Here is a 20,330-nt window from a genome sequence, read left to right on the forward strand (position 1 = left end):
TCACCCCGATGTGAGGGTGCTGCCATACAAGGTACTCACCACACACCGGGAGCAACTAGGGGAATACGGACCTTGCCCAAGGACCCTTAGTGAATTTTCCAGTCAGGCTGGGATTTGAACTGAGAATCCTCTGGTCTCAAGCCCAACGCTTAACCACTAGACGATCACCTCTCCATAATCCAGAGTATAATCCAGAGTATTTGTCCGAGCTCCATGTGGCATTCCGGCCAAGGTAGGACACAGTTGTATGAACTCGACAACACTCACAACCCCCTACTCAAAATTTGATAAAATCTGTTTCTATTGTTCATGGCTGTCAGTGGTGTCTCAGCAATAGAAAGTCAAGTGAAACATTAATTATCCAATTATGTCATTTTTTGCTGATTTAGCTGATGCCACATGCTTGAATGACAGAGAAATGCACATGCGCAGGCACAAAAGATAGATCCAACTGAAGTGTGAAAAATGAATCATTTTATATACATATACACACATACACACACACACACACATACATACATACATACATACATACATATATATATATATATATATATATATATATATATATATATATATCAAATCAAATCAATTTTATTTATATAGCGCCAAATCACAACAAACAGTTGCCCCAAGGCGCTTTATATTGTAAGGCAAAAGCCATACAATAATTACAGAAAAACCCCAACGGTCAAAACGACCCCCTATGAGCAAGCACTTGGCGACAGTGGGAAGGAAAAACTCCCTTTTAATAGGAAGAAACCTCCAGCAGAGCCAGGCTCAGGGAGGGGCAGTCTTCTGCTGGGACTGGTTGGGGCTGAGGGAGAGAACCAGGAAAAAGACATGCTGTGGAGGGGAGCAGAGATCAATCACCAATGATTAAATGCAGAGTGGTGCATACAGAGCAAAAAGAGGTGAAAAAAAGAAACACTGGGTGCATCATGGGAAACCCCCCAGCAGCCTAAGTCTATAGCAGCATAACTAAGGGATGATTCAGGAGTAAAAAATTACTCATAACCATCCCAAAGACATATTGTTCTCTTTGGCTGCTTTCAGTAATGCTGGTATTTGATTAGACTCTTTCTCTGATTGTTCTGTCTGAGTTATTTCCATTAGTTACTTCCTCCAAACCATCAACATGTCTATTAGACCCCATTCCTATTGTACTTGGCCCCACAAATCTTAGAAACATGGTGTCTAACCAGATCCTTACTCTGGATGGCATTACCCTGACCTCTAGTAATACTGTGAGAAATCTTGGAGTCATTTTTGATCAGGATATGTCATTCAGTGCGCATATTAAGCAAATATGTAGGGCTGCTTTTTTGCATTTAGAAAAAATTAGAAAGGTCTTGTCTCAGAGTGATGCTGAAAAACTAATTCATGCATTTATTTCCTCTAGGCTGGACTATTGTAATTCATTATTATCAGGTTGTCCTAAAAGTTCCCTGAAAAGCCTTCAGTTAATTCAAAATGCTGCAGCTAGAGTACTGACTGGGATTAGAAGGAGAGAACATATTTCACCCATATTGGCCTCTCTTCATTGGCTTCCTGTTAATTCTAGAATAGAATTTAAAATTCTTCTTCTTACTTATAAGGTTTTGAATAATCAGGTCCCATCTTATCTTAGGGACCTCATAGTACCATATCACCCCAATAGAGCGCTTCACTCTCAGACTGCAGGCTTACTTGTAGTTCCTAGGGTTTTTAAGAGTAGAATGGGAGGCAGAGCCTTCAGCTTTCAGGCTCCTCTCCTGTGGAACCAGCTCCCAATTCAGATCAGGGAGACAGACACCCTCTCTACTTTTAAGATTAGGCTTAAAACTTTCATTTTTGCTAAAGCTTATAGTTAGGGCTGGATCAGGTGACCCTGAACCATCCCTTAGTTATGCTTCTATAGACTTAGACTGCTGGGGGATTCCCATGATGCACTGAGTGTTTCTTTCTTTTTTTGCTCTGTATGCACCGCTCTGCATTTAATCATTAGTGATAGATCTCTGCTCTCTTGCACAACATGTCTTTTTCTTGATTCTCTCCCCTCAGCCCCAACCAGTCCCAGCAGAAGACTGCCCCTCCCTGAGCCTGGTTCTGCTGGAGGTTTCTTCCTGTTAAAAGGGAGTTTTTCCTTCTCACTTTCGCCAAGTGCTTGCACACAGGGGGTCGTTTTGACCGTTGGGGTTTTTCTGTAATTATTGTGTGGCTTTTGCCTTGAAATGTGGAGCGCCTTGGGGCGACTGTTTGTTGTGATTTGGCGCTATATAAATAAAATTGATTGATTGATTGATTGATGGTTTGCACATAAGACTGGCATAGCATGTTTCAAGTACACACATATATGTCAGAATGGGGGGGGGCATACCATATTCTGTCACCCCTGGTTGAAAAGGTGGGGTAGACATGTCCCCCCATCCCCCACCAAACTGCATCCATGATGAAGTGTTATTTATAGTACGGAAATGAAAAAGTAAATGATCTACATATAGTAATGGATTAGATATGACAATTGTTAAAAGAACTACTTATTGCATTTTTAAACCGCTGACCTATATTTTTAATCTTTTGAAACAAACCGGTGTTTTTCCTGAACAAATAAAAGGGGTTAAAGTGATCCCTATTTTTTAAAAATGGGGATGAACACAAATTTAACAACTTTAGACCAGTGTTACTGCTGTCAGTTCTCCAAAGTTCTTGAGAAATGGTTTAGACAAAAACTAACATTTTTTTTTGAGAAATAAAATTCATGAGCGAAAAACAATATGGATTTAGATCTCAACGATCTACAAGCTGAGCACACTGAATTGATAGAAACAATAACAAATGCAGTTGGAAAAAAAGTACACTGTGGGAGTGTTTATTGATCTCCGCAAAGCATTTGATACCAGTGGCTTCAAAGTTATGTCACAAATCGTCAGCAGTACATATATATAAACAGAATAAATTCTGATTGTAGACAGGTTTAATGTGGAGTGTCGCAAGGATCAGTTTTAGGGTCTTTGCTTTTTCTTTTGTTTATTAATGACATATGTGAATCTTCTAAAATGCTACATTTTTTGTTGATTGCTGATGATACCAGTATATATTATTCTGTTGGAAATAACAGAAGTAATAGGGGAATAAATAATAAAAGTGAGAAATTGGTTTAATGAAAATAAGTTGGCTTGAAACTGGGATATAACAAACTATATGATATTTGGCAATCAAAGGAAGAACGATGATGTGAAAATTACCATTGATGGAGTTAATATTGAAAGAGTCAATGAAGTTAAGTTTCTTGGTGTTGTGTTGGATGAGAAATTAAATTGGAAAGCCCACATAGACTACATAGAGAAAGTTGGTAAAAGCATTTTTTTATTTTAATTGGAGTAAAAGATTTGTTTGAATGTAATTCCTTGTGTATGTTGTATTGCTCAATTATTCTCCCATACGTCAGGTTCCAGCTGAAGTCTGGGGAAATACATACAACAATACCACTAAGCCACTGTTTTTGCTACAAAAGAGAGCCATTAGAATAGCCACTAAAAGAGGTTACAGAGAGCATATTATCAATCTGTTTATTGCAGCCAGTCAGTTAAAATTTAAAGATTTTGTTGACTTAAAAATTGCACTTCTTATGTGGAAAGCTAAGCATGATATTTTGCCAGATAAAGTCCAGAGTTTGTTTAGTTTTGTTACACAGGCCACTTGACATAGAAGAAAATATAACGTACGGGTTAAGTACTCACAAACTGCTATGGAACAGAAATATCCCTCTGTATATGGAGTTAAGCTTTGGAATGCACTGACAGAAGAAATAAATGTTATACATTTTTTTTAACTTGTAAACATTTGTACAAGGGTAAAATTATGAGAGAATACAGTAAACTAGATGAAAAATTAATGAAGCTGCTGAAATGTAAGACAGTTATGTCATTGTTAATGATGTTTATTTGAGGTTTGGTGACTGATGAGGAGAAGGTGTTGGGATTGAAATTGTGGAAGATATTGAATGTTTTTATGAATTTGTGTTATAAGGGACAGTGTTTACAAGATTTAGCTTCCATGGTTGTTCATGGAAATTTTTGTTCATGAATGAATAAAGTAATGTAATGATTAAAGCATATTATTGTGGACCGGGTGGTGGTTGGGTAGAGGTATTAAAAAGTATGACTGCCATATTGCACCATCTGTGGACCGGGCTATCACCGAGCGTGCATGTCATTTTAAGGTCACATCCGACGCATTGAACTTGCACTTGTCAGTTAACAGCCTGTGTGCATGTAGGAGGAGTGTGCTGTATTTTCCTTATGTCTGGGGACAGAACATGGAGTAGCTGCAGGTCTGTAATGAAACAGAAACCCCCTGTTTTTGGATTATATGTGACACACCACAGAACAAGAAGCAAAGTAAGTAAGCAAGGAAAGTAAAACATTTCTGTGCATCTTATTGTGATGCATGCACACTGGCTGTGCTGCACTAATTGCAGGAAAGTTAGAAAGATATTTGCAGATTCAAATTGAGGCTCATTAAATCTAAAAAGAAATGTTGCAGAAAAACAACAATTAAAACCCCACCCATTTTGAACCTCAAAAAGGCAGACAGGGAGCTACAATCTCATTTTTATCCACACGAATGAACAACAAAGAACAACATTGCTAACACAATCCAAGCACAAAAGACATACATAAAACACACATTCAAACCACAAACAAATTGTAACAAGAAGTTACATATACTCTCAGGATTTTCATTAAGTTTACAGTCTTTGAATGAATGAATAAATTTATTTGGCACACAATTAAAAAACTCGTAAAAAAAAAACTTTACAGTGATCCAGTGTGGCCAAAAGGTGAGGGCAGAAGCAAAGCTTATGAATGCCCACCCCTTATACTTATATATATATATATATATATATATATATATATATATATATATATATATATATATATATATACGAGGTCTGTCAATAAAGTATAGGTCCTTTTTATTTTTTCCAAAAACTATATGGATTTCATTCATATGTTTTTACGTCAGACATGCTTGAACCCTCGTGCGTATGCGTGAGTTTTTCCACGCCTGTCGGTGACGACATTCGCCTGTGAGCACTCCTTGTGGGAGGAGTCGTCCAGCCCCTCGTCGGAATTCCTTTGTCTGAGAAGTTGCTGAGAGACTGGCGCTTTGTTTGATCAAAATTTTTCTAAACCTGTGAGGCACATCGAAGTGGACATGGTTCGAAAAATTAAGCTGGTTTTCGGTGAAAATTTTTTGGCTGATGAGAGATTTTGAGGTGATACTGTCGCTTTAAGGACTTCCCACGGTGCGAGACGTCGCGCAGCGCTCTCAGGCGCCGTCATCAGCCTGTTTCAAGCTGAAAACCTCCACATTTCAGGCTCTATTGATCCAGGACGTCGTGAGAGAACAGAGAAGTTTCAGAAGAAGTCGGTTTCAGCATTTTATCTGGATATTCCACTGTTAAAGGAGATTTTTTTAATGAAAGACGTGCGGACGGATTGCAGCGTCGGCTCCCACAAGGAGTGTTCACAGGCGAATGACGTCACCGATAGGCGTGGAAAAACTCACGCATGCGCACGAGGGTTCAAGCATGTCTGACGTAAAAACATATGAATGAAATCCATATAGTTTTTGAAAAAAATAAAAAGGACCTATACTTTATTGACAGACCTCGTGTATATATATACACACACACACACACACAGTGAGGAAAATAAGTATTGAACACCCTGCGGTTTTGCAAGTTCTCCCACTTAGAAATCATGGAGGAGTCTGAAATTTCATCTTAGGTGCATGTCCACTGTGAGAGACATAATCTAAAAAAAAAAATCTGGAAATCACAATATATGATTTTTTAATAATTTATTTGTATGTTACTGCTGCAAATAAGTATTTGATCCCCTACCAACCAGCAAGAATTCTGGCTCACACAGATCTGTTACATTTTTTTAAGACGCTCTCTTATTCTGCACTCTTTACCTGTATTAATTGCACCTGTTTGAACTTGTTACCTGTATAAAAGACATCTGTTCACACACTCAGTCAATCACACTCCAACCTGTCCACCATAGCCAAGACCAAAGAGCTGTCTAAGGACACCAGGGACAAAACTGTAGACCTGCACAAGGCTGGGATGGACTACAGGACAACAGGCAAGCACTTTTCTCTTCTCCCTCCCTCCTTATCTCTCCTGCTTCTGTGGCATGTTGTCTGTGAGGCTGCAGCTTTGCTCTTCTGGAAAACGACAAAATGGATCTGTTAAAGTGGTCTCTGAACGCAATTGACACTATTTTTTCTACAAGACATTCGGGGGCGGAGGACCTGACCTGTCCTGCCGGGACGCATGTGATGGGTTACGTGATGGACTCGTGGAGGAGATGGCAGGTCATGTGCCTTTACATGCTTTCTGTGGAGGACGTCGAAGATGTGTACATATTCGGCTTGGTGGTGACCGGCTTTCTGATGTGTGGAGCGGGCACTTTGCTGGTTTACCGGAAAATCAAGAAAGTGGAAGCAGCTTTGATTGGTCCTTCCAGGCTGCCCTACATGATTGATTCGATTGGAAAGGCAGTGGCTGCGCAGTCGGCGGGGGTTAACCGCGCGTTGGAAAACATCTCGAGCAGGATTGCGGCCCTGGAAACCCGCTATGACTGTCTGTGAAGACCACATTCTACATTCAGATGCATTGAGAGCCACTCTGTTCTCAGAACTGTGGAATCTTTCAGGCATCTGATAATCTGGCTATTCATTTGGCTTCCCCAAATACAGCTGCACTTCAAGGTCGCTGTGATAAAAACCTCCTCGGAAGATCAACACTTAAGCCTCGCTCCCTGGTCTTCCCCCCTCCCCTCAGCTTCTCCAGCTCTGTTAGAACTGTTCAGGACTGCTCAGACTGTGCAGGGCTGTTCCCTTCCCCTCCAGGATTGTCGGACAAGGCCGTTGACGGCGCCAAACAGGCTGCCTCCGGAGTGTTCTGATAAACTGGTCCTTTCAAATCTCGGTTGTCGTCCTGTGTCTTTGTTTTTGTCTCTGTGATTATTGTTTTTCTGTGCTGATGGGGATTTTTTTTTCCTCATTGCTGCTGTGTAATGCAGCAGCTATGAGGGTTTTTTTTTTCTCCTTTTCCCTCGTGTTTTGCTTTCATATATATGTTTTATGTACCGGGCCGGCCTATATGTTGTGTGTTGTGTGTGTGTTGTTTGTTATGGGTCGGTGTTGGTTTGCTCAGCCCTGCTGTTGACCAAGGCAGGGATGTACATCTGGAGCTGGTCCCCGGGCGCCTAATGGCGACTTCTGCTCCTACTGGCAATTAGGATTGGGTTAAATGCAGTAGACACATTTCATTGTGCAGGGAACATGTTCATGTTCTATATTGTGCATATGACAATAAATTTCTTTGAATCTTTGAATCTTGAATCTTTGAATAGAGCTTTTTGGAATCAACTCCACTTACCATGTTTAGAGGATGAGAACAACCCCAAGAAAACCATCCCAACCGTGAAGCATGGGGGTGGAAACATCATACTCTGGGGGTGCTCTTCTGCAAAAAGGACAGGATGACTCCACCGTATTGAAGGGAGGATGGATGGGGTCATGTATTGCGAGATTTTGGCAATCAACCTCCTTCCCTCAGTAAGAGCATTGAAGATGGGTCATGGCTGGGTCTTAAAGGTATGACAGTGACCCCAAACACACAGCCAGGACAACTAAGTAGGGGCTCCGTCAGAAGCATTTCAAGGTCCTGGAGTGGCCTGGCCAGTCTCCAGACCTGAACTCAATAGAAAATCTCTGGATGGAGCTGAAACTCCAAACCTGAAAGATCTAGAGAAGATCTGTATGCAGTGTGTGCAAACCTGGTGATAAACTACAGGAAATCTTTGACCTCTGTAGTTGCAAACAAAGGCTACTGTACCAAATATTAACATTGATTTTCACAGGTGTTCAAATACTTATTTGCAGCAGTAACATAAAAATAAATTATTAAAAAAGTCATACACTGTGATTTCCGGATTTTTTTTTTTTTTTTAGATTATGTCTCTCACAGTGGAAATGCACCTAACATGAAAATTTCAGACCCCTCCATGATTTCTAAGTGGGAGAACTTGCAAAATCGCAGGGTGTTCAAATACTTATTTTCCTCACTCAACATAAAAAGGTCCGTTACTTTTTGGACAGACCTCATATATATATATATATATATATATATATATATATATATATATATATATATATATATATATATATATATATATATATATATATATATATATATACACATAAACACATATAGTTTTTGAAAAACATAAAAAGGTCCGTTACTTTTTGGACAGACCTCATATATATATATATATATATATATATATATATATACATAAACACATAAAAGATAGACTCCCCCCATCCCTCTGTCTGTCTGTCCGGGATAAACTCCCAAACTATAATATGTAGCCCTAAAAGCTATATATATTCTGAATCCTCATGACATGAGGAACAAACTGGTACCATTTTTTAAAAAGTTGAACGTAACCAAAAAAATTAATGCTTTAAAAATAATGCAAGAAAGCCTGAGTAAAGTGGTCAGAATTTTAATTACACCCCCCCCCTTAGACAAAAAGAGCTTTCACTTTAATTCTTTATGGTTACTGGACTAATGCTTTAATGTATTCTCTTTGATTCTATTCTCTTTGATTCATTGATACTTCGTTTAAATTTACCTATCTTTGTGTGTAATTTTGTTATAAATCTTACTGCAAAACAAAGTCTGCATGAAGGACATCAAATGTGTTTATCTTTTAACCTTGTATTTCCACTTAGTTTGGGGGAGTCCACCTCTTATCGTTCTGCTGGACAAACTTTAGCCCATTAAATATTACATTTGTAAGACATCAGCATTACAAAAACAAATGTTGGGCAATTGTTGTGATTAAAATGATTGGCATTTGGCCTATGTCTAAAACAGGTTAACCCGGGCAGCGCCGGGTACCCCAGCTAGTGTGTATATATATATATATATATATATATATATATATACACACATATATATATATATATATATATATATATATATATATATATATACACACACAATGACAAGTACCAAAAGAAAAAAAAATTGGAAATACCACTGGGGTCAGTCAGTAACAGTGATGATGATCTGATACCGACAATGGTAAACAGAATACCATTGAGTTCTTAAAGTTCGTTCAGTATATTCAAGCTTCCATTCAATATTCTGAAGGTTCCTTCAATGTATTTAAGCTTCCAATCAATATATTTGAGTTTCCATTCAATATATATTCAAGTTTCCAATCAATACATAGCTTCTATTCGATATATTCAAGTTATACATTCGCCGTCTAGCGACACATAAAACACAAAACTTAACTTACTTCATCTGGTACATGTCCAGAGAACACCATTTCTTTATATAGATATTTAAACCAGTTAATATTTGGACATCTTTTGAGTTCCTCAGTTATATTATGCCATTTTTGGCCACAAATGGAGACACATCCAAGCACCAGACATTTTAAAATGATACAAGCCCCTTAAATTATATAGTCCTGTCTCCGTAAAAAAAATAAGAATAAAATTCTTGAATTTTGTACATTAATTGAACATTAACTGAGTGTCCTCTGAGCTGGACAAATAACATTAATCTGAGACAAATGTGTAGAGACTGTTTACAAAGTGCAAAAATGAAAAGACACCAAAAAAAAAATAAAAAAAAAAATCAATAAATTAATTTTTATAAAGGTGTGGCTTCACAAAATTCACTTCACACATCAATGGTCTGCTACTGGTTAACCTACAGCACTTAGTTTGGATAAAGGTCATTTAGCATAATTTTGAACAATTTGTCAAAATATAACAAGATTATGTTATTTAATCTTTAAACATTGAAAATTATTCAACTTAACATTTTTTCCAAACTAAGTGCTGTAGGGATAAGGTACACAGTTTTTACTTTCTGTGCTTCTTCTGTTGTATGTTGCATATAGTCCAACATCACCATGACACATGCTTTCAGTGATAGCCATGGACTTACATTTATCAAGCTACCTGCTAATTAGTGCTAACCTGGGCCCGGTTTCATAAATCTAATAAATCCTGTTAACTAAACTCAGTCAACTCATCGTTAGAAGTTAGTCGTTGCACAAAGCGCTTAGTCAGTTCAAGTTTTGCGTTACTCTGCTAAAGTTTTTAGCCTGGTACAGAGGAGGCTAATCTTATAGTCAACAAAATTTCAGCATCTTACCTCTCAAAAGGTGGCTATTGTGTACCACCACTTAATGGAGGAGGAAGGAAGGAGAGACCACGAAAATGGTCATAGTAGCCTTGTATTATGGCTAATCTACAGGTTTAGCCATAGAGGTGAAATGGAGACTAGATGGCTAATGCTGGGCAGCTAACCTTGATCGACTAAGTAAGTTTAGTTGACTAAAAGATTGGACTGCTTTATGAAACTGCGTCCTGGTGTTAACTGTGCTAGCATACTAAAATCTCATTCATTGGAAATACTGGAGCACTGAACTCTTCGATGTCCTATTAGTACCATTAACCACAAAATGCTCACAAAGGACAGTCGACATGACTTGGCTGAGTCGTCAGCAGCTAGCAGCCACGGCTAGCATGGCCCTAACTGCAGCACACAGTTGTCACTCAAAGCAACCACGTCACTAATTATTTATAGCTCAAAATACCCCCCCCCACACACACACACACACACACACACATACACACATCATGAAGAGGGAAACTATCTAGGGAGCACAAAACAGTTTTGTCCCAGGCTCTAAAAATTTCTGCTGTAACGTTAAAGAGGTTAACACGGGGTCTATGAGGGGTAGTTAACCCTCATAGGCTGGTCCCCTGTTGGGACCAGCTTCAAGTGGCCATTCAAGGAAGTACAAGATTTCCCACTTCCGCATTGGCTTCATTTTTAAGCACAGCAAGATGGGGCTTCAAGATTCCCTATTAACATAAAGTAGTTATGCAACAACTCAATGCAAACACATCTATATCTGTTTTGTTTTTTTTTTCACTTCATAAAAGTCACATGAATACTCAAAGAAGGTCACTGAAAATAAATTAAAGGAATGAGAAAGGACATTAAATGCTTTTTAATCACGATGAACAAAGCACAGCCTGTTCACTAAATAAAACAATTAACACTGGAAAAATGAGATTCCCTCATGGCCTGATGATAACTTGATTTGATTCCACCTCTGCTCCTCGGCAGTTAAAAAAAATGCTGTCAAGGTAATTATTCTATTTTGTTAGTTTTAGGGGGAAGAAAATGCATTAGCAGTCATGGATCAGAAAAAAAATAATCTCGCTTGTCATTCAAAACCTGATTTATTCTGTATTTCTCCTGCTCAGCAGCTCTTCAAACAAAAGCGACATGTTTGCTCTGCCTCACTCTGATCCTCCATGTAAATAGCAGCGTCCGCTAAGCTCCGGCACATTTGCATTCTCATGCCCGTTTTCCGAAGAGGTTCACAAGCAGCAGCAAAACCAAGCATGGTCTTTAAACTTAATACAGACGCATACGCATACAGTTTCACAAAAGAGATTGAAGAGCGAGTGAGAGTACATAAACACAAACCCACTGCCCTCTTTCTGCTTGTGTGGTAAAAGAGCAGCCATGACGAGGAGTTTAGCCAAAATATAGACGCGAAGAATAGATGGAAATGGCCAAAGGTTGAACAGGTAGTTAGTTATCAGTGGCAGAATCATTTGTGAAAGGAGCTTTTGCCCTTTGATGAAGAGAGACGATAATCAACAGTTATTGATCTATGGCTGCCTTATCTGCCTCAATCCTGATGACCACACAATAGAATCTAACATTGCTCAGAAAAGTGCAAAGGTGCTAATGGGTTTTCAGAGCAGGGATCGTCCAGTAGCACATCTATGTGTGGACGAATACAAGTATAAATATCTGAGTAATGGCACAGAGTACTGTATTTTCCAGAGTATAAGTTGCATCAGAGCAAGGGCGCAATTTAGAACTAGAAATCGGGGGGGACAAAGTGCAAGGACCGCAGGGCTGAAGCCCATAGGCCGGGGGTCTGGGGGCCTAAAGCCAATGGTTTCTAGATAAGCTCAGATGCATTCTGAGCATCCAGAACAGTAATTTTAATGTTTTGAGAAGACCATAAAGTGGACACCATTTGACTTATGCAATTTGAAACTGTGGATATAAGTACTTTATTCTGAGAATAGCCAGCATTGATTTTATTAACATCCTGGTGTAAATAAGGTATCACCACATGTGTAGAACTCAAAAAGAATGATAGGTTGAGTTTTCATTAAAAAAAACAACAACTGCAATGTGGTAAAATGTATTCATAAATATGAAAGAACAGGCTCTTAATAATTATTAACTATCACATACTGCATTTTTTCCTCAACATTTGTTTTTGCATACGTTTGAAAAAACAATAGATCATAAGGATAAATTACTTATGAATTTAATTTTCGAAGTGGCACTAATGACAACACTCATACTGAACATAATTTTGCTTGCTTAGACTGATTTGGAGATCAAGCAATAATTGCAGATTGCTTTCTGAGGTCCCAGATAGCTTTTCTGATTTCCTTTTCTAACTTTCAGAATTTAGTAAATTAGCATATGGTCCATTGATGCTTATGTGTAGACACTAGTCCCTAGAGGCAACTATTTTTGCTTTCAAATCTGGGCAAATGCAGTCCCAGAAAATTCCCAATGTGACAAACAAGAAACAGGTGTTGTAAACAGGTCAATGCTGCTAAAAATACAAACTTGTAGCAACTCACTGAGGGTGTGTTGCCACTGTGTTGTGAGACACAGTGAGATGACACAAACTGTTTTAAAGCACTCGGAGCTGCTCCGCAAAACAGCCAGCAGCTCGCCACATCCACCACTGATATATTGAAAATATGGGGACGGGATTACTGGTAAGCATAGCAAACATCTTATATCGGTACATCGATAAAACCATGAATTGTTATCGATCCCTCTTTACAATGCATTTTTTTTTCTCTCTCACAAAAACTGCGGCTGGAACTCCCTTCATTGTGTTGAGATCATGGTTAGTCAGTTTGTGTTTTTAATGCATGTTTAGATAACTGGATTTAGCAAATATATATTGCAATCTGAATATTTTTGGATTACTTCAAAAGCATTTACTGAAAATGATGTGCATCATGCTACAAAAATGGACAGAAAAACAACATTCTTTGCCTTTTTATCTCAAATTAAAACAAAGTATCGCTAAACATATCTTTCAGTTATCTGAAAATTGTCTTTTTAGTCTCAAAACAAATTAAGCTGCATGCAATTACAATATTAATGGGGTGCACATGATGAAACTGAAAAGATGGCGATATTGCCAGGAATCCAAAGTTGTTTTTCAAGTTGCCCAGACTGTTCAAGTCTTCCAGCTTGTGGAGATTTTCTTCCTCTCGCAACCATTGCAATGACGGTCTTCAAAATGACAACAAAATATCAACCTGCTTGTAGATTATTTCTAATTTGATGAGTTAGTAACTTGGGATCACTGAAAAAAGCTTTCAGAATTTTAAAATAGTTAAAATTTTAATTTTAAAATAAAATTTTAACTATTAGAGAAAAAAATTACTCATAACCTTCCCAAAGACATATCGTTATCTTTGGCTGCTTTCAGTAATGCTGGTATTTGGTTAGACTCGTTCTCTGATTGTTCTGTCTGAGTTATTTTCATTAGTCACTTCCTCCAAACCATCAACATGTCTATTAGACCCCATTCCTACCAGGCTGCTCAAGGAAGCCCTACCATTAATTAATGCTTCGATCTTAATCTAGTGTGTGTGTACATGTGTTTCTGAATGTGTGTTTTCAACACAAAGGCCCCAAAGACATCAGCTTCGGTGCCCCCAGTCACCATACCAAGTTTGGTGTCGATCTCTTTATCGATGCGGATGTTCACTCCGAACAAAAACCGTGCTGCATACATACATACATACATACGAGGTCTGTCAATAAAGTATAGGTCCTTTTTATTTTTTCAAAAACTATATGGATTTCATTCAAATGTTTTTACGTCAGACATGCTTGAACCCTCGTGCGCATGCATGAGTTTTTCCACGCCTGTCAGTGACATCATTCGCCTGTGAGCACTCCTTGTGGGAGGAGTCGTCCAGCCCCTTGTCGGAATTCCTTTGTCTGAGAAGTTGCTGAGAGACTGGCGCTTTGTTTGATCAAAATTTTTTTCTAAACCTGTGAGGCACATCGAAGTGGACACGGTTCAAAAAATTAAGCTGGTTTTCGGTGAAAATTTTAACAGCTGATGAGAGATTAAGGAGTGTTACTATCGCTTTAAGGACAGCCCACGGCGCCGGACGGCACACCGCTCCCCGAGCCGCCATTGTCAGCCTGTTTCGAGCTGAAAACTTCCAAATTTAAGCCTCTGTTGACCCAGGACGTCGTGAGAGAGCAGAGAAGTTTCAGAAGAGGTTGGGATCAGCAGTTTATCCGGACATTCCACTGTTAAAGGAGATTTTGTAATGAAAGACGTGCGGACGGATTCGCGCGTCGGCACCCAGCCGCTCATGGCGCGGTGCCACAGCAAAACACCTCCGTGTTGATAGCCATTCGTAAGATTCAGGCGGTTTTCGATGGCTTTCAGTCGAGTATCCAAGAAATTGTTTAACAGCTGGGCATGTTCAAACTTGTCCTGTAATGCTTCATGCACACACACACACACACGCACACACACACATGCATGAGGTGATACTGTCGCTTTAAGGACTTCCCACAGTGGAATATCCGGATAAAATGCTGAAACCGACTTCTTCTGAAACTTCTCTGTTCTCTCACGACGTCCTGGATCAATAGAGCCTGAAATGTGGAGGTTTTCAGCTTGAAACAGGCTGACGACGGCACCTGGGAGCGCTGCGGGACATCCCACTGCGTGGGAAGTCCTTAAAGTGACAGTATCACCTCAAAATCTCTCATCAGCCATTACAATTTTCATCGAAAACCAGCTTAATTTTTCGAACCATGTCCACTTCGATGTGCCTCACAGGTTTAGAAGAAATTTTGATCAAACAAAGCGCCAGTCTCTCAGCAATTTCTCAAAGGAATTCTGACGAGGGGCTGGATGACTCCTCGCACAAGGAGTGCTCACAGGCAAATGACGTCACCGACAGGCGTGGAAAAACTCACGCATGCGCACGAGGGTTCAAGCATGTCTGACATAAAAAACATATGAATGAAATCCATATAGTTTTTGAAAAAAATAAAAAGGACCTATACTTTATTGACAGACCTTGTACGGGCTATTTTATATATATAAATTTATTCTATTTTGTCATTTGATTTTTAAATTGACCACAATGGAAATAAGTGTTTTCACTTCCTTGTGTCAATGTATTTTTAAAGTATTTACAACCCCAATTCCTTCGATTCCTCAGGTGGCACTGCATTAAAAGGATCTTACCACATGGGCTCGGGAACACTTCAGAAAACCATTGTGAGTTAATACAGTTCGTCACTACATCTACAAGTGCAAGTTAAAACTCTACCATGCAAAGTGAAAGCCATACATCAACAACATCCTGCAACGTCGCCGGCTTCTCTGGGCCCGAGCTCATTGAAATGGACACATGCAAAGGGGAAAAGTGTACTGTGGACTGATGAGTCCACATTTCAAATTGTTTTTGGAAATCATGGACGTCATATCCTTTGGACAAGAGGACAAGACCATTCATATTGTTAAAAGCGCAGGGACGTCCCTGCTTATTTCAGCAAGACAATGCCAAGCCGCATTCTGCATGTGTTACAGCGTGGCTTCGTATTAAGAGTGTGGGTACTAGACTGGCCTGTCTCCAGTCCAGACCTGTCACCCATTGAAAATGTGTGGCACATTATGAAGCGCAAAATACAACAATGGAGACCCCGGACTGTTGAACAATTGAAGTCATACATCAAGCAAAAATGGAAAAGAATTCCACCTTCAAAGCTTAGTGTCCTCAGTTCCCAAATGCTTATTGAGGGTAGGGATGAGACAATCTCCCGATTGAGGCCTGCATGCGCATTCCATCATTGTGTATTTATCGTTGTGTGCAGTGTGCAGAGGATTCCCCACAAAGATCGCTTTTTTCATTGTCTCGCTGGGGTATTTCCCATGGAATTCCTTGTAATGACGTAGGCAGGAAGTTCCTCTTTGACCTTGTTTTTGTCCGGTTCAATTCTGCCATTTCTTTCATGTAATTCATTTGTGCTGAAAATTTTGCTCAACTTTACCAAGCGTAAAAACCACTTATTCAAAAGCACTCATTCAAAGGTAAGTAGCCCTAAAATATAACATTTTGACAGCATAATGATGAAGTTTCATGACAATCCGATATTGATAAAGTGGTTTTTGAGAATGCGAAAATGACCGTGTGTAATTGAGCGATCGGAAAAAGTAAACCTATTTTTTTTAGACTAAAATTATCATAACTTCCTTATTTCTTAACCAATCTTGACAATCTTGGTGTCAATTTCTTTGATTTTTTTTTTCCATGATCAATCAATTGCACCTGTAAAAAGAACAATTTATGGACTTTCAATTTTTTGTCTCGTCCCTATTGAGTGTTATTAGAAGGAATGGTGATGTAACACAGTGGTAAACATACTACTGTCCCAGGTTTTTTGAAACATGTTGCAGGCATTCATTTCAAAATGAGCAAATATTTGCACAAAAACTTTAAATTTTATCAGTTTGAACATTAAATATCTTGTCTTTGTTGTGTATTCAATTGAATATACGAATTGGGGTTGTACAATTGTATGCAATTGCACTCACACTTTAATATAAAGATAATTTACTTCCCCCTGCAGGAAAGGCATGTGAGTTTAAAATGTAATTAACAATGTTAGCTAATATTCATAGCTTCTCCAAAACTATTAGTCATATCAGTGTTCTGCTTTGCTGCCGTTTATCCTTTACCCAAAACACAAAACCGTGCCAAACAGCAAATATCACCTGTGCTGAGTTTGTCCCTGATCAAAATTGCATGCACGCACACACGTACACACAAATCTGACAAACAAAGACAGTGGCTGAAGACATTAAAACTTCTAAACATGTAACTCATGGTACAAACATGAAACTTAAGTCTCTTGTGGTAAGAGCAACATGAGACTTATTTAAGTGACAAAACCAACTGAGCTGCAAATAATAAATCAATAACTCTAACAACACTGGCCACTTGGCTATTATAATACAGATACATTTCTGTTCTTGAAATAATAAATAAATAGATAAAGAAAAATCTGGTTTGTGCAGGTCATCCATGGCTGGACAGGACTTGTCAAGCCTGTGCATCCACATGGGCTGTGCACTAAACATGAGCATTAAGCTTAAATCCACTCCTGCCCTCAGAAAAATAATGTTTCCCGCCAGCTCCCGTGCATGCACGGCAGGTGTGCGCCAAAAATAAACAAATAATAAATAAATAAACACAATGAATGTATTTGTGCAGCTCATGCATCCAGTCCAGCATGCCTGTGTGGTGGGTGTGTGCCAACCAGGAGCATTAAACTTATTTTCCACTTCTTTCCTCAGAAAAATAAATATATAAATAAATAAACACAATGAATCTGGTCCCTGCAGCTCATCTTTGGCTGGAAAAGACACATCCAGGTCCCTCATGTTGTGTCCATTGGGTGGGTGCCAGCTGGCTGCAGAACCGGGTGGCTGTAGGCTTCTGCAGTGTTCAGTCGCTTCAAGAAGTGCTGTTCCTCTCCAGTCACATGAAAGGGAAAGTGTGTGTCAACCACTCAGAAGTTGTCTCACATGTTGCGCATGTTCTGAGTCACAAATATGATGTGGTATGGGGTGTGTGGTGCCTGCCTAACGATTTGGTGAGGGAGTTCATTGCGATGATTTTTGCTATTTGTTCAAAAATCAATCAACGCGTTAGCTCTGCCCTGCAACTGAGAACAAGGGACAGTGAACAGCTGTGATCCTTACACTGAAATGCACAAACCTCCTCATGGATGCCGGTCAAAGGCTGTCGCAGCCCAGTGAGATAAGGTCCCTTGCTATTTGCATGAATTTCATCTGCGCACTGGCATGCAATGCTGCCAGTGTGCCGAGCTGCATGCAAGTGTGCAAAGAAAATTTTGAAATGTTCAAAATCTCTGGCACGCATTAATTTGTGAACTACATGTGAACATTGCACAAATAATTCAAAAACATTGAGTTTCAGAGCAGGTCATTGCATCAGCGCACCACATCACAGCACAGCTCATCTGAAAGCTTACGAGATGTTAAATCGATCACAAACATCATTTTACAAATACTCATCGGTATGAATGAAAATGCAGCTGTTTTACCAAGCCATTACAATATAAATATTACAAATAATGACCCTTTAGATGATTCCAAATGTGTTCTCCGCATCATGAAGCGCACGAGAGAGAGCGATTTAAAAAAGCTGCATCTTTAGCTAATTCCTTTGTGGTTCCGGAAGTGATTAGAGGTGTTTCATCAGATCAAATGATTAATCTGCTACAAAATAATTATTTTATATAACAGAGAGTCCAGCTGCACAAAGCACAGCATCCAGCGGAACACAGCGGGTCGCATTGGCATGATGAATTGCACGGCAGTGCGGGGGTTAAATGTGTGCATGTGTCAAGGTGCCTATGCTGGCCTTGCATTAAGACCTGAAGCTACTACACCCAAAAGATTTGTACCTTCATTATCATGCAAAAATATCTGCATAAATACCTGTTAATTGACCTCATAACCCCTTGACCTCTTCCAAAGCATGTCTTGATTTCGACTGTGGTGCCACAGACAAGAATGTCACTCAAGAATGCCACTGCCAATATAAGTGAATTGCTCAATAATAATAGCAAGTCCCTTTGGCTTTTCCCTTGTTTCACTTGGGGCTGGCACAAGTTTTACATCGGGTTCCCTTCCAGACACAACTCCACATAACATGGAAAATGGTCAGGGGTGGCACTGAAATGGGAAACCTCTGCTCTGGAAACAAGTGCACTTAACCACTTACCCACCACCCCAGTATCTAATTATAATAATAATTTTCAGTACTTCCAGTGTACATGCATTCCAAAGTGATTTACATAACCAGAATTACATGATCACTGAGATTTGGTGGTTCATAGCTCACTGGAAGATCAACCTTCACAATCCTGGTGCCAGAAAGGTCCAGCATCCAGGCAGGAGGATTATCTGTTTACATGTGCTTAGTGCTCCATGTGGCCCACCCAGTGAGAAAGTCCAGCAGGGTCATCTGCCAGGACTGTGACATCATGTACCATGAATGTGACAAGGTGCAGGTTTGGAAGAATGAAAAAGTTTTGAAAGGAAGAAAATTGGTATTTCATAGTGCAAATATGATCTATAAGTACAAAAGATAAATGTTACATTAACCATCAGTTGTCTGACACCTTGTTTGTTGAATAATTTCTACAGTAAAATGCAAAAAAATAACAAAATGTAATGTGGTTATTGATGTTACTTCCAAAAAAGTGTTATTTTCCCTCAAGCATAAAACTTTGATTTAAATTTAAATTGACTTAATGGGAAGGATATGGTGGATGGTTAGCTTCATTTTATTACCCCCCAGCTTTTGCGTGGAGATGCTTAAAAGAAATGGGTCTTGCATTGCATTTCCTCAATGTGTTTGTCTTCTATTACTGCAAATATTAACAATTTTAAACATTTTGTCTTTGCCCTTCAGCCTTTTGACATTTTGTGGTTCCCATCCATCACTGAGGGACAGGCTTATGTGGGAAATATTGGAACCACTCGTAGGTGCATACAATAATCTGTTCAGAACAGCATTTCAATACTCAGTAGTTTGCCTTCATAGACTTTAACATTATGGTAATACTAAACCTGTCATATCATCAGTGGTGGGCACAGATAACCAAAAAATTTACTTTGATAACAGATAATCAGATAACTGAAAAGTTATCTTTGATAAAGTTAAAATGATAAACCACCCAAAAATGTATCAGAAGTTACAGATAACTAATAACAAATAAATTCCAGTATTGTCTCCGGTACACTTGCAACTACTAACAAGCTGATTTTGAGTTTAACACCACAATCGCTTCTGAAAGCATCAAAGGCGATGATAGACGCAAACAATGAGTCAGCACTTCTGTCTTTGAGCATCCTGCCCCCTGCTGGAAGCTCCAGTTTACTACATGGCTTCCAGCACAAACACAGCTGAGAGTAGCAAAGCTGAACTCTCTACTCAATCACAACGTTGCCGTTAGGCGGAGGTCTTGGAAAATAAAGCAATACTGACTTGTGGTTTGGTGTAAATACACTCAACAAAAATATAAACGCAAC

The sequence above is a fragment of the Thalassophryne amazonica genome, chromosome 4 (genome assembly GCF_902500255.1).
Source record: "Thalassophryne amazonica chromosome 4, fThaAma1.1, whole genome shotgun sequence".
In the NCBI taxonomy this organism is placed as follows: domain Eukaryota; kingdom Metazoa; phylum Chordata; class Actinopteri; order Batrachoidiformes; family Batrachoididae; genus Thalassophryne; species Thalassophryne amazonica.